Genomic DNA, 14,426 nt, shown 5'->3' with positions numbered 1-14,426 from the left:
CCCAACTCCACACATTCTTGCACTAACATCCAACGATCAAGTTAAAATGTTATTTTAAACTATTATTCTCAGGCAACAGAAAGCAAACAGACCAGGATAACTTATCTTTGAAATTCCTCTGTTTCAAGATTAGAGAAACAGATAAACCCCACATTTTTCTTCGTGCAATTTCATACATAAAATGCCTTCCATATCCGTGAAAAATTTCTATGAAAAAATTATTATTGAAGAGGACTCAAGAGAACACCTTATGAGGCTATTCTTTGAAATTAGCTCAGGAACTTAAGTGCCCAGATGCTTAGCTCAGCAATCCTGAACTAGGTGAAGCCTTGACTTGAAATAAACATTCTCTGCCCATTTTGCTGGCATAAAACGGAGGACTTCATCAAGGTTACAGTCAAATTCAAGCATTTTCCAGCTAATGCTTCAAATGACAAGCTTTTGTTCCTCCTCTATTATAGGAAGTAATTTATTATTTTGCCTTCTCCTCTGTTACCACGAAGTTACTGGAGAAAAAAACCCACCAAAATCCCTATAAATCAACCCACAAAACAATCCACTCAAACTGAAAACTAAATACTTTTAAAAAAAACTTTTCAGCAGTAAGTATGCACTTAATTATTTTTATCTAACAGACTTATGATAACTGCAAATTTGGACAGAAAGAAGAGCTTTTATATGTGCTCCTCTTTAAATGATGAAAAAAGCCACAAAACCCCCACAGCGTTTCCTTTCTCTACTCACTAAAGTATCTCTGTACGTCGAGTACACCCGTGTTTTATATTTAAAGAATATTTAACAGATTTCCATGGGATCCACTTCTGTGAAACCTAAGCAGTGGATAAAGGGGCTCAGTAGTTACTGTCACAGCCCTGTCCGCAAGTCTAAGGCCGCCAGGGTCAGGGCTCCCCCTGCTCCTCCGTGCCCAGCCTCGACAGAGGTGGCGGAACAGAGAGGCTCGCACACAAAACCAGATTTTCATTCTCTGCCCTAGAAGGCAACGCTGTCCCCACAGTTACCAGTCTGATCACTGCTCCTTCTTTCCAGTTTTCCTGGGGATTAGTTGCGGGATTTGTCCTGGCCAAGCAATCTCCCGGCAGCGAGTCCCGTCCGAGCCCCCTCGGGACTGCGGAGCTCGGCGAGCGATGGACTGGGGGGCAGCGGACAGCCCGAGGACGGACCCGCAACGCCAGCGGTCCGGAGTGTTTACAGCGAACCAACTGGGACGGTCTTGGGACAGCCCAAGGTATGGACGTGCCGCTGTGGGTGCTGGAGGCGTACACTTGCATCAGCCTGCCCCAGAGAAGAGCAGTTCGATAACTAAGCTAAGGGTGACTCACCCGGAGCCTTCTAAGAGCGCCTTATCTCTCACTCGCCTAGGCCGACAAAGTACGAACCCGGTTCCGTGACTCTCCCGTCCTCACCCTCCAGCAAACGAGGCCGACTCCCGGGCGCCACTCACCTGTGGAGCGCGGCCGCGAGGAGGTGGTGCCGGTTCGGTCCGGCCCCTCCGGCCCTGCGGTGCGTGCAGCAGCTCAGGCAGCGCGGCGGCCTCAGGCGCTGTGCGCGGCAGAGCCAACCCGAGCCCTGATTTACGGCTCCGCAACCACACCCCTCCCCGGGCGGCTCAGGCTGAGTCTCGCCGAGCCCCCGGCACGCAAGCCGCTCACATGCGGTGACCTCTCGTTGCCCTTTTCCATGGATGTAAGGATTAGTTTTGCATCATTTCGTCTCCCAAATTAGCACTACGTCAAAAATTATCACTTTTCTAAAACTAAACTTTTTCTAAACTATCTAAATCACAAATGTCATTAAAAAGCCGATTACTCACTTTCCAGGACCTCTGTCTATTATCAAACCTATCATCAAAACCAAATCGAACTGTGGTATTCTCACTCCAAACAAGTTAAACTACTTGCAGTAACAACAGCAGGATTAAAATTCCACATAGTGATTTACCATAGTGACATCTCTAAGCACTGGGTAGAACTACCTATGATACCAATTTCTTTGTAGTTTGGGTTTTTAGCCATTGTCCAGAACATTGAACATTATCTGAGCTATCTAAAATATCTTGCAGTAAAATGGATATTTTTTTTTTTAATGAGGCAATTCAAGATAGAAAAGAGCACTGGACCTTCCTTTGAAGTGTAGCTAGACCTTAAGAAACATTTAGCTCATCAAGAAAAGCTTCATTAGCCATCATGTATTTTGCAGATGTAGGAGAGAAATGTTTTTTGAATAATACAGGAATTCTCATAAATATGAGTATAATTTTTGCATAAGAAAGCTCAAGGGAGATGAAATTTAGAAATAAAAGAGAAAATAATACAAAAGCAGAGAGTACTCATACATGCAGTAAGCAAAAAGAGGAGACAGAATGTTGGAAAATTAAATTTATCTAATACACTGAGATAAAGCAAGCTCACAGTGGCATTTCTGACCAGTGCTCTTCTTCCCACAGTAACCCCACTTCAGTTCCTTATGACAGGCAGAAGCAGAAAAGCATTATCACTGTTGGTATTGCTTAGCACCTTGTACAATAACAACTTCCAAAACAGAAAATTTGAGGTAAATGTGAAAGACAACAGTTTTCCAAAGGATTCATTCACTGGTGCTAGGACATTAGTCACCACCTGCAGCATGCTAATGGACGCAGACCTCTATGCTTATATAACTCTCCCTTCAAATTTCTCCTTTCAAATTTCTCCCTTCAAAATTCACTTTTCCTGTGTAACCTATACCTAAATTTCTGGTATTTATTCTAGAAAGTCTGTGTATCTTACAGGAAGGCCTTCAATCAGCTTATCAAGTGAAAGATACTTCAGAAATGCTTTATTTCCTCATTGCACAATGGAAAAGATTGTTTCTCTATCTGAATCATACATTTCACAGTTCAGGTGCAAAACATCTAAAAGCATACCAAAAACTTAGATACCTTAGCACATAAGATGGTTTCTATTGGCTGATTCTAAAAACTCAAGAAATTTTCAGGCACTGTAATCACACTGAAAGTAATGTCATGGGTCACTGTCATGTTTTATGAATAAGACCTAGAAAAGGAAAAGCAACATCTTTAATAGCATGAGTAATGGGACTGGTAGCTAGGAAGTCCAGCATAAGCTGTGATTACTCTTACATGAGTCATCATATCCTTTTTCTAGGAGTTTTGTTCTGTCTTGAGATGAAAATGAATATTGGTCTTTGCCTTCACATATAACAGCTTATGCAACCCATCCTTGTACATACTTGATGCAAAGCTGTTAAAGAATTGGTCTGCAGCCTGCAAGAATGAAGAATTTGCAGGACTGCTAGGACTAGCTACATTAGTTGTGAGTTTCTTTGAATTAAGCTAGGCTGGATTCCTTGTTGCAATTTTTTTGTTGTTTTCACACAGGATATCTACTTTGGAAATGGGTTAAGAGAAGCAGAATGAAGTCTCAAAGCACCAACATCCCTGTTAAGCCCTCCCCCCCAGCATCCCATGCTGACCTGCCATACCCTTTAACCACCTGCTTTCCTACATGGCACTGTGCTGAGTAGCACCGTGCCACAGGAATGTTAGTGGTAAAGCACAGTCCCTTACTGACATCATCCAAGGAGAGGCTGAGAGACCAGGCATGTGCTGGTAATTGCTGGCCATACACTGCACAATGCCTTCAGTGGTCACCCTTAACTTCTGCTTTCTGAAGGAAGTATGTACAGGTGCATCTTTCCACCAAGTGCAGAGACACCTATACAAGCAGCTATCTGAACAGCTGAGTGAGGAGGAACAGTAACTGGAACGTAAGTCCCAAGACCTGTGATGCTGTAGCTTATTGTGCCAAGAGTTGGGTACTGAGAGGCTGTTTTCAAGATACGTCCATCTTAGAGTAACAAAAGAGATGGGACAAAACAAGAGAATTCATTGCAACTTTTCCGTTTGATGTTAAACATTAGAATTTTAGTCTTCCTAAAATAACCACAAGAAAATACATCTAGTCTAGAAGCACTGCTGTGCAGCTGCAATGGTAAAATGCAGAAGCAACTACACAAGATGAGGACATGGTATTCATGGATTGCTCACACATTAGTTCTTGTAGATTCCCTGATAAACAAAGGTCAAAGCAAGTTTCTACCGTAAACTTGTCTTAAAAGATAAAGGACACAAACAGAGTGCTACATTCCCTCAACTCCCACAAATGCCACAGAGGAAAAATAATAATCAGCATAACTGTTGGCTAAAAATTCCAGTTTATTTAGAGGTGATTTTCAAATTAATTGAAGACACATCAGGCCAAAATAGAATGATGACAGAAAAATGCTCCAGTACTTGAAATCTGACAATATTTTGTTTGAAAACTATGAGCTATGGCAACTGTGCTTGCTAAGGTTTGCCCAGCCTGCCAACTGAAACAGGTCAGTTTAGTCAGCAGCTATCCAGAGCTCTATAATGAAGCTACCAACATCCATCAGTTGCTCTTAGGTCCAGAGTCACAAGATCTTTCGGAAACACCCAAAGAGCAACCTCTTACGAGTCATTGTCAAAAGCTTCATGATCCCTGGCCTCAGAAGAGTTTGCAAAGTCTAATTTTACATAGGTGACCATCCTGGAAATAACACTGTAATAAAGGTGGAGAATATGAGGAATTACATGAAACTCAGCTCATTCAGTGAGCATGAAACTGGAGCATGAAATATGGTCTGGCTTGCTGTAGTTTCTGGCTAAAGAACATTAAATTTTTGCAGCCCTATAAGAGTGTAAACTGTGTACATATAATACCAGATGTCTAATCTGCATTTACTATTGGCTAAATCTTTAGTTTTAACAAAACAGTATTTACCAATAGGAATTGGTTTACTGTTAAACTCCTCTAATCTGCAGCTCACTATTCCATGTCCTAAATCAGAAAGACAGTGAAACCTTTGGAAGGATTTGGAAAAAAAATTTTTACTGTAGCTATCAGAAGTTGTCAGAGCTAAAGAATTCCATATGCTGAGAGTCAGCTAGTATTAGCCATTGCTAGAATAAAAAATATCCAAGTATAGCCCTAGTTAGGTACAAGAAAACTAAGTATAATCTTTAACAAAAAACAATTATTACTTTTAGAATAGTAAAAATAAATTATTGTACATATTCTGTGTCAATAACACGTTGTGTTCTCATTAAATACTTGTGCTGGTGGAGATAAGACAGATCTGTTTCAGAAGTTTGAAATACCTGGGTAAAAGTGCACTAAATTCAGTTTTCTTTTGTTAAATAGCTTTGGAAAATGACATCTTAAACTGGAAAAAAATACTAGAAATAAGCTGGACAAGGTTTTATGGGTTTCTTTTAACCAGGGGGTCTATTTTCTTCTCTTTGCTTTTTCCAGTGGAAGTGCTGTTACTATGGAGCTAAGATTTCCTTGTAAGCTTCTGGTTTTGCATGTTCCCGTAAAAAGTCTTAAATACAAGAGAAGTAACAGCCTCTCTGTGTGTGCCAGATGTTGAGGAGTTTTTAATTTAGAACATAACTGATGGGGACACAAGGACAAACAGATGTCCAAAAAGCAGCAATAAATTGAGACTTTCAACAGACGAAGTGGTACAGTCAGAGGTGTATGTTAACAACTTTGTAACAGCATCTACATTTCTGAGCTACTCACAGCAATGGCAAAAACCTTCAAATCCTTGTACCTCACAGTGGGGGCAAAATAGACCACACAGGTAGTAATTCTACCTCGAATTATTATGCAGATGCAAGTGCTAAACGCAGCCTCAACTCCCTCAATTGGCAAAACTACCAGAATACTTTAGCACTAGTCTGGAATCTGCCGGATTTACACTACATGCCACTGCTCCAAAGCACTCTGGTTGTTTTTGTAACATCTCAAAAAGAAGAAAAAAACAACCCCAAAACCAAAATGAGTAAAAGGGCTTTATCCAAGAGTGACAAAGGCAAGATATTTGAGTTGGACAAGGCAAAACCAGTTATGATGTATTTGAATTATTATGGCCATCTAATAAAATCACATGGAGTCTCTCATTACTTTACTCTTTCTTGAAGGTGAACTTGTCTCTATTTACACTGTCACAAGCACAAGCAAAGGAACTGTACTCCTTGCTCCTCTTCCTTCTTAATAGCACGTGTTAGGTCTTCTATATGAATGACAAGAAGATCACATGGCAAGAAAACTTCATATTTAACTTCACTGCACTAGGGCAATAAATAAAACATAGGTAGAAACAGTTAAGAATTTAAATGCAAAATCTCTTTTCCCCATCACAAGCAGGAAGTTATAGAACATTAATTACATTTATTCTAGTTCAGGTTTTGCATAATGTTTTTATATTGACCCACAGTAAATTATACTTTATTTAAATCCATTAAGGCTGGCCTTCTTTGCATTACAAAAATTATGAACGATCTAAATATATATATTACTAAAACTACAATCTCTCTTCATAAGAAAACTCATACAAAACAAAAAGGAAAGGATCTTTGCACCTTTAGTTTCTCCAAGTAAAACACTCTAAGATGTAAATGAAATCACATTAAACCATAAAATGCTATGAATCAGAATTAAGCTCAGGAAAAGGAGATACTGGAAAAAATGCTCTTAGTACACCTCAGAAAAAAACCTTGTCACTTACCTTGCTCTATATGCTTCTACTCATAACTCAACCAATAATGTATAGAAAACTGCATAATGAATATCTACTAATATACAGAAACATTTTATCTGTCAAATGATACAAACTTTTCCAGAATAATACTATGTTTAATGTAATGGTTACTAAGGAAGCCAGAAATATCTTCTATGACTGGCAATATCTGAGGTATTCATGATATTGTGACATGATTATTATCACTGTCCCAATACTACATAGCATCAAACCCTACTTCAGTTGTGTTAGAGGACATTGTGAAAACCACGATTCCTTCCTGGAGCACAACTCTGGAAGTCCTGGGCTACATCTTTCAGGATTCTGTCTTGAATTGCTGTTTGTCATAGGACAGAATGCTACACTTCATGCTCTGGGAAGGAAAACCTTTTTGTGTAATACATGAGTCAGATTACACCTATTTTGTCATCAGTTTGTCTCATAACAGATGAAGCTATTTCTAGAAGAGGTTATTTCCTGCCTTTTTTTCAGTGCCAAACATTTCCAAGACTGCAAAAAAGTGCTAGATAGCTGCTGAGAACATTCCTATAAGCACTGACAGACACCTAGCCCATATTTTGCCTCCCTTGGGAGTGGTTTAGTACCCAAATTTTGAATGCATCTTGATTCCATATTGGTACAAGCTCAGGCAAGCTGCAGGCTGTACCTTCTGACTCTACAATTTTGCTGGAACAGAAAACAAAAGGTTCATCTCAGAGGAGTCATAGCATGCTATGAACACATGAATGGATACTGGCCTAGATGAAATAAAAGGACAAAGCAAGTATTTGAGATCGTTAGGATATAGAAAAAAGGAAACAAACACTTTCTTGAAATTTGGAAGGTTGCACTCAAAAGAAAAGATGGAGTGTTCCATGCAGATGTAGCTTTTAGTCCTAGATTCATTCCAGTGTCTGTCAGCACTTGCTGAGTGATCTGCCCGGGAGACAGCCGTCCTGGGACATCTCCACAATCAAGAAAAAAATATAAATATCTACATGATGTAAGATTGAATTCTACTGAAGTCATCGGTCTCCTTCAATACTTTTAGCTGTGGTTTCACTTGAGGCAGTGGGGCGGTTCCAGTCACCAGGGTTCACCTCTGCTCTCCCTTCCTTGGCCAGGCATACTGGTACAAATGGTTGAGTAGTTAAACAGTGAACTGGCATGAAGACTGGATCTGGACGAATCCGAGGTAAAAAAAAGTTGGTTTTCAGTCAGACAAATTTCCCAATGGGTTCACCATGCAGCTGCAGGACAGTTTTACTGGCAACAAAAGGCATGATACACATGTGGGGTAAAGCAGCTAAGGGAAAACTGAAAAGGGCACAGACACTTCAGGCTGTCATTTAGGAACTCCAGATTCAATTTATGTAAGAGTCAATGGCACAGGAGGCTTTCAGTTTTCTCATACAGTTCAAAAATACCAGAGTCCCATTTTTCAAAGAACTGATCCTCTATAAAAATCATTCTGCTAGACCAAAGTGATTTAACAATTTTGAATGGTTGTTTTTTTACTGATTAGCTCATGCTACTCACAAACCAGTTATCCTAATCACTTCCCTATCACTGGCTGGCAAAAAGATAGAGTTAAGCATAAAGGCAGTGAACTTCGTATTGTGTACTCTGCCTAATTCAACAGATACGTGACCTTGTCCACATATTTGATCCAGGTCAAATGTGTTGCTGGGCATTATGTCAATGCACAGATCATGGTATTAATTACTGAGGAAACAGCCCGGGTAGTTAGAGTTTGATGGGATAAATACAAATCATAGCATACTGAGCTTTAAATATGTACAGTTTAAAGTTGTATCAGAACAAGTTAAAATTTTAGGAAACAGAAAATGTTTTGAAAAAAATTTCCAAAACTTAACTTCACTGTAAAAAGAAATGCTTAGTCCTATAAAATGAAAGCTGTGAAAATGCTTACATATTAAAGTGACTTACCATGCAGTCTGGAAACTATCAAATCAGTAACAAATACAATTCTGTTGTTTAAAGATCAAAATAGCAAAAAATAATCAGCTCCATACTGGTAAATACATTACTAGGACATTAGTATTTATTTAATAGAACATAATATTATTTTTTTAGATATTTTTGCTACTGTCTGACTTCAGTATAGTTTAGTGCTGTAAAACAAGCATTTCAGTGTAACTAACCAGGCACTGTGCTGCTCCTAGACACAGCACTCTGTCAAAGACAGACATACAAAACAAAGCCATATCAATAGGCTGCAGACTAGATAACAACCATTAGTCCCTACTGTAAAAACGAAACAGTCTGCACTATGGATCTGTTTTGCAGCCTTCCCAGAATTCTTGAATACAATCAGGAAAGTTATCTAGGATGTGAATATCCTGGTACAAACAGAATAACTCAGAGATCAAATTTGGTCTATTCTTCATGTACATAATTCAGTTATACACTTAATTTGTTTTCACTAGGCAAAACCAGAGAGTGAATGAAAGTATTGGTCACCTAGAAAAATGCGAACCACTGCCACTTTTACCAGAACTTAGCTTAAAGAATTCTAGCACTTAATTGAAAAAAACCAAACCAAAACATAACCAAACAAAAAAAACCCCAAAACATCAAAACCCACAAACAAACAAACAAAAAACCCCTATAAAAACAACAAGCAGCATCATGTTGTTACCTTAACATTTGTCCAGAGATAAAAAAATACATACACTCTACTTTGGCGATAAAAAGTTTAGCTCAGATAAATTGAAAATCATCAGCAGTTAAGCAAGATTAGATTTAGCTCAAGATATGTGAAAACTGAACAGTTGTTAGTTGTAGCAACATTAATAGAATTTGGAATGTTCCAGGGAGTTGAATTAAATGTTGAAATTTTCCATAAATTGATTAACCACATGACAGATAGTTTGAACAGTCCTTTCTACTGAAAAAAAAATTACATTGAGAACTGTAATATACTTCTCACTACAGTACCTGAAAAGGTTACAAAATGCATAGATTATGATTGAAGTACATCCAGTTTCACTGCAGTAATCAACTTGAGTAATTTCTTAATCTATTCACAGTAGCAGATAAAATAATACAAAGACTACATTTTTTGTAAGAAATTTAATATAATGAACTGTATAAGTTATGGAGTTGTTAAACTAATTATGAATTCCTGAGAAAACATTGAGAAAATACACTAGTCTACCTGCACACAACCAGTTCCAGTTTCTTCTGGAAAGTTAAAGCACTTAAACCCATTTTATGAATACTCAATTTATACACATGCTCCAAAAGCCCTTTTATTTTGACCAGGAGAGGTTAAACCCAGGAATGTTAGCCAAGTAAATGACTTCTTTACACTGAATTTGTAAAAAGCCTTAGGCAGTGATCTTTACAATTATTAGGCAGACTGTAATACTTGTACCTTGTTATCTTAACTAGTCTCAAAATACCCCGTACAGTAAGTCATAGTTGAATAACATCTCACTATATCCTTCCATTTGGAATAGAATATCTTATGGGGCTTGTTCCATCTCCCACAGACATGAGCGGGATTTTGATGCTGAACTGATAAAAGCATCATAAAATCAACAAAAGATGTAGTGATCAAGTCTTAATCCAGCAAAGTACCAAATGGAAAAGGAGGGTCAGGACTGCCTTTATAAGCACTTTTTCTCTCTCTTCTCTAGGGATGAGGTAGCATGCAGCCAAACAGCTTGGTTTAGACCTTTTGATATGAACTTTCCAAGTGAGGAAGATGTTTGTGGAACAGTCTTCTGTCAATTACAGTCTGTTAACATTATTGTAGCTTAAGTGGAAGACTGTGAGGGCAATAGAAAGTGAAATGAAACTGGAGTCTTTTCTAGATGACAACTTCTAAAAAAAGCACAGGTTATTTTGTTTTTTAAACCCTGCCAAAAGATGAAGCTGTTCTTATTGTCCAAGTATCCCTGTGATCTGTACCAAGAGCAGTATCCAAAGCTGAATCAGAGCATTAGTTTATAATCTCTTGGGTTGTCAGAACTCATTCTTTTTTGTCTTTAGGACACAATATGGAAATCTTGCATCTCTTTTTTTCCCTACATCCTGAAGCAGCAGTTAAAAGTATTGAAAGTGATGTTTGTTTGGTGGACTTGATTTGCAATTTACATTTTTTTAGAATTAACTTCTGTAAAATGGAGTGAGACCTTTAGCAAATGCTAGAGCAAGGAATATACTGTATCTATTAGCCCAGGACAATTCATATTTCTTTCAGAAAGGTTTCTGTTTCTGATCCCATACGTATATTTTGTGTTATCTGAAGCCTCTTTTTTGATGAGCTATTTCATTGAAGGGATGAAGAATTTTTCTTTTAAATTATTAATTCAATGTCTCTAAACTTTTTCTCGAAACAAAACTGGTCAAGATAGCTGGAGAATTTATAAAAAGCTATGACTCCTTTGAATGAAATCAAGTTCTGGCTTAAGAACTTGATGGAGCAGTAGACTGAAACCCAAGAACTGGTTGAATACTGCCATGAATTCATTACTTAGCTAAGAACAATATAATTCAAGGAACTGTGCATCACTTCCCTCCTCAGTAAAAGGGATATACTCATACCTTCTTCTGCAAAGATAAAAACCCCAGTGTAAATAGTTATCAGTAGTTATTTTTAAAAGTATAAGACATAAAAGGCAATTTACTTAGACTCTCAAGACCTTAGAAGCTTGGTTCAACTTTATCCTCAAGGGTATGCCTAGTATTAAGCAGGCTAGTAAGCATGTGAAGTGAGGCTTTTCCTCAAATTACATAATGCTTTTAAATCTACAGATATTGCAGAGCTGAAATTCTGACTTGTGGCCTCAAGCTTAAAGGCAGTTCATTGTATCCAGAATAGTAAGACCTGTGGAAAAAAAAATTTCTTTGGAATTCCTAAATAAATTTCTAGAGATTTGCAAGATGACTTATAAGGTTATTTTGTAATATAGTGTTTGCCCAATAAAGAAGATTATTCTTAAGACAGATGATATCCATTTACATAAGCAGCTTCATATCACAATTGGCACTTAGGTTTATATTTTATCTAGTTCTGAATTTTAAGAAACAAAGTTAATTGTTACCTTTTGCAGACAGTTAGCTCTGGTAGATATGAAAGTTGCTCTGGTAAATATGTCAGTTTGTTACAATCTGAGACAGCCAAAACTAATACAAAGTGCATTGGTTTAATTTTCACCCTTCCTAAGACAAAAGCAACTTACCAACCTTAAGGTTTTTTTGCTCCAACATCACAGGATGGAACATTAATCACTTGCATTTTATCACCTTGCTTGACATTTTTTCAATAATTTTACTGAAAAAGTGAATTTTTACCGTTATGCTACCATATTCTTTGAAGAGCATATAAAGTTCTGCAAGACTGAGCTGGATCAGCTGGTTAGAAATTGGTACATACTTCATTACCTATTCCATCATCCCAAAATGCATTTGAACCTGAAAAACAAAAACGAGCCAATTACAGAAGTATCTGTATTCCTTAGAAATGTTAAATGACTGAACAACTCGGAAAGCACTTAATAGCATGGAGGTTAGGGACAAAGAGTTCAATGCCTTCTTGGCTGCTTGGTAATAGGTAGTTATCTATGCACTAAGACTACAACATGTAATCCACTGTTACATTGTAATACCATATCATGGGGAATGTTGAAGACTATTTTGATCAGCAATCACAGATGAATTAATCTTTCATAAGACCAATCAACAAAATCACTCAGTATTGTAGTATCAATTAAAAACTCATCCTTTGTATTCAAAGGGAATGTTTCTCAAAATACTAATTCAGTAATGAAGCCATTTTTCTTACATGTGTAACATACAATAAAGTGTACAAAATGAAGAGGAAAAGCAAACAGCAGTGCTAGCTATAGGAATATGAAGGAAATGTGTTAAACAATACATTCTGTAAGACAGATAAAAAGATTCTGTACTGGTTATTTGTCTGAAATGTGAAAACAGATGAAGTTCTGGAGCATTTCTATGACAAAAAGAATCCACAGTTTGGTATCCATCATGTCACATGAATTTAAATTACCTTAAAAAATATTCTTTTTTTTCCCCAGATGCTAAAATGAAATAAAAGACATTAAGACGGACACATGGTAGATCTAGGAAGAGAAAAGATAAAAGACACTTAGAATATTGTCCCACCATCACTCCTCTATGTATGCAGTTATGTAAGACCTATGTAAACAAATAGTTTAAGCTTCTAAATAGTTGCTGAGTTTGTGAATAGATTTATATTTGCAAGTTTAAGCATATCCAAAATTAATTCAAGGATGCCCAAATCTAAATCTGTAACTTGTGACCTGAACATTTTTTATCAGAGCTCTTATGTCAGAAGCAGGAAAAACTCATGTTAAGACACGTAGTGTCCTAAATCATGTTTTTGATACATTTTTTTATTTGAAGATTTTCCTCTAATCTACACTTCAGGAAAAGTACTTGCTCATTAGCTCTGTAAAAACCAACTGGAATTACAACGTTTGGCCACAAACCACCTGTCCCAACACATCTGTCTACTCTGAACCTGTGGTAAGAAGCTGCTCAAAGGACGACATGTTATGGCCAGCAAAGAGCCAGTGTTGCCTTCTATCAGATAGAGAAAGCTGTTTAGCATTTTTGTAATTCTTGGAATACTAGAAAAGGATAAGAGCTTTCCTTTTTTAATTTTTTAAATACAAATTACAAACCCAAAAATACTTTTCTGCAGAGAGGTAGGTCACAGTAGCACTGTTGCCTGTGTTAAAGTACAACACATTCCTAGAAACATTTTAAGTGCATTTATATTAGAAGAAGTACCATTAGTAAAACAGGCAATGTTTTGGACCTGACATTGTTTTGGAAGACACTGTGAATTTTGTCTCAGTGGTCAACCTTGGAAACAGCTGTAAATGGTTACCTCAGAGGCACATACAGCATTACACATGAAGATTTCCACAGAACTTGTAAAGAACAAACTGGCTAATTTGCAAACCATGTGGTGAGATCCCTCTATTCTGCACCTGAATACTCCACTATACTACTTGCTTTATTGCAGGTTTTTTATTCTTGTGAAAATTGCAGTCTACAGATGACAAGCATACATCTAAAGAATGGTGATTTTACCCTAACTAAGGCCATCTTGTGGAGTAACATCGATGAGGAAATCTCAACACTTCATGGACACACCACAAAAGAATTTCTTTGAGGAATGTTAAAGCCACAGAGAACATTCTTATGTGAGGTGGGGATAGTTCCTTTAAACAGATACTTTCAGATTGCATGATGGTCAGCAGGAAAGCATAAGATTTTCAGAGAGAGAAAAGGAAAACACAGCTAGTTGGTTAGCACATTAGTAGAACCATGGACAAATACCTCTTTTCTGGTTCATATGCTTTTAAGTCAGTCACAGACTTTATTTAGTTGTCATAAAGGAACTTATTTTCAAAACTGTTTAACAACTTCACAAGGAATATATTTTTAACACTAAAAAGTTTATATTTCCTTTGAATATTTAGCTTCCATGCTAGTACATGACAATTAGGTGATCCTGCTCTGGCAGGGGCGCTGGACTCGGTCTTTCAAGGTCCCTTCCAACCCCTGACTTTCTGTGATTCTGTGAATTAAAAAATATGTAGAAGAATTTGTGAACAGTCACCACTCTCTTCATTCCAGAGAAAAAAGAAATTCTGTACAAGTCATGAAAGGAATCCCAGAATTTCCACAGGGGAACACTCTCTTTAAACAATATAATGATAAACAATGGCTATCTAATCTTAACTGCCCAGCTGCATTTGCTCTGTTATTAA

At 37.5% G+C, this 14,426-nt stretch overlaps 1 protein-coding gene across 5 annotated transcripts in view; it reads right to left on the bottom strand.

The window, feature by feature from the left end:
- BCAR3 (BCAR3 adaptor protein, NSP family member) overlaps positions 1 to 14,426 on the bottom strand; it is a 72,047-nt gene that overhangs the window by 56,767 nt on the left and 854 nt on the right. Inside the window, exon 1 of one of the 5 annotated variants that reach the window (XM_030455539.1) lies at positions 7,673 to 7,716. The exons of 1 other annotated variant lie outside the window; for it this stretch is intronic. The gene's annotated coding sequence lies outside the window, so the exon portion shown is untranslated. 3 more of the 5 variants (XM_030455540.1, XM_030455538.1, XM_030455537.1) reach the window with 3 other exon arrangements.

The sequence above is a fragment of the Calypte anna genome, chromosome 8 (genome assembly GCF_003957555.1).
Source record: "Calypte anna isolate BGI_N300 chromosome 8, bCalAnn1_v1.p, whole genome shotgun sequence".
In the NCBI taxonomy this organism is placed as follows: Eukaryota; Metazoa; Chordata; class Aves; order Apodiformes; family Trochilidae; genus Calypte; species Calypte anna.
Note: the sequence above shows the minus strand (reverse complement) of the source record. Positions and strands in the feature narration are given on the sequence as shown.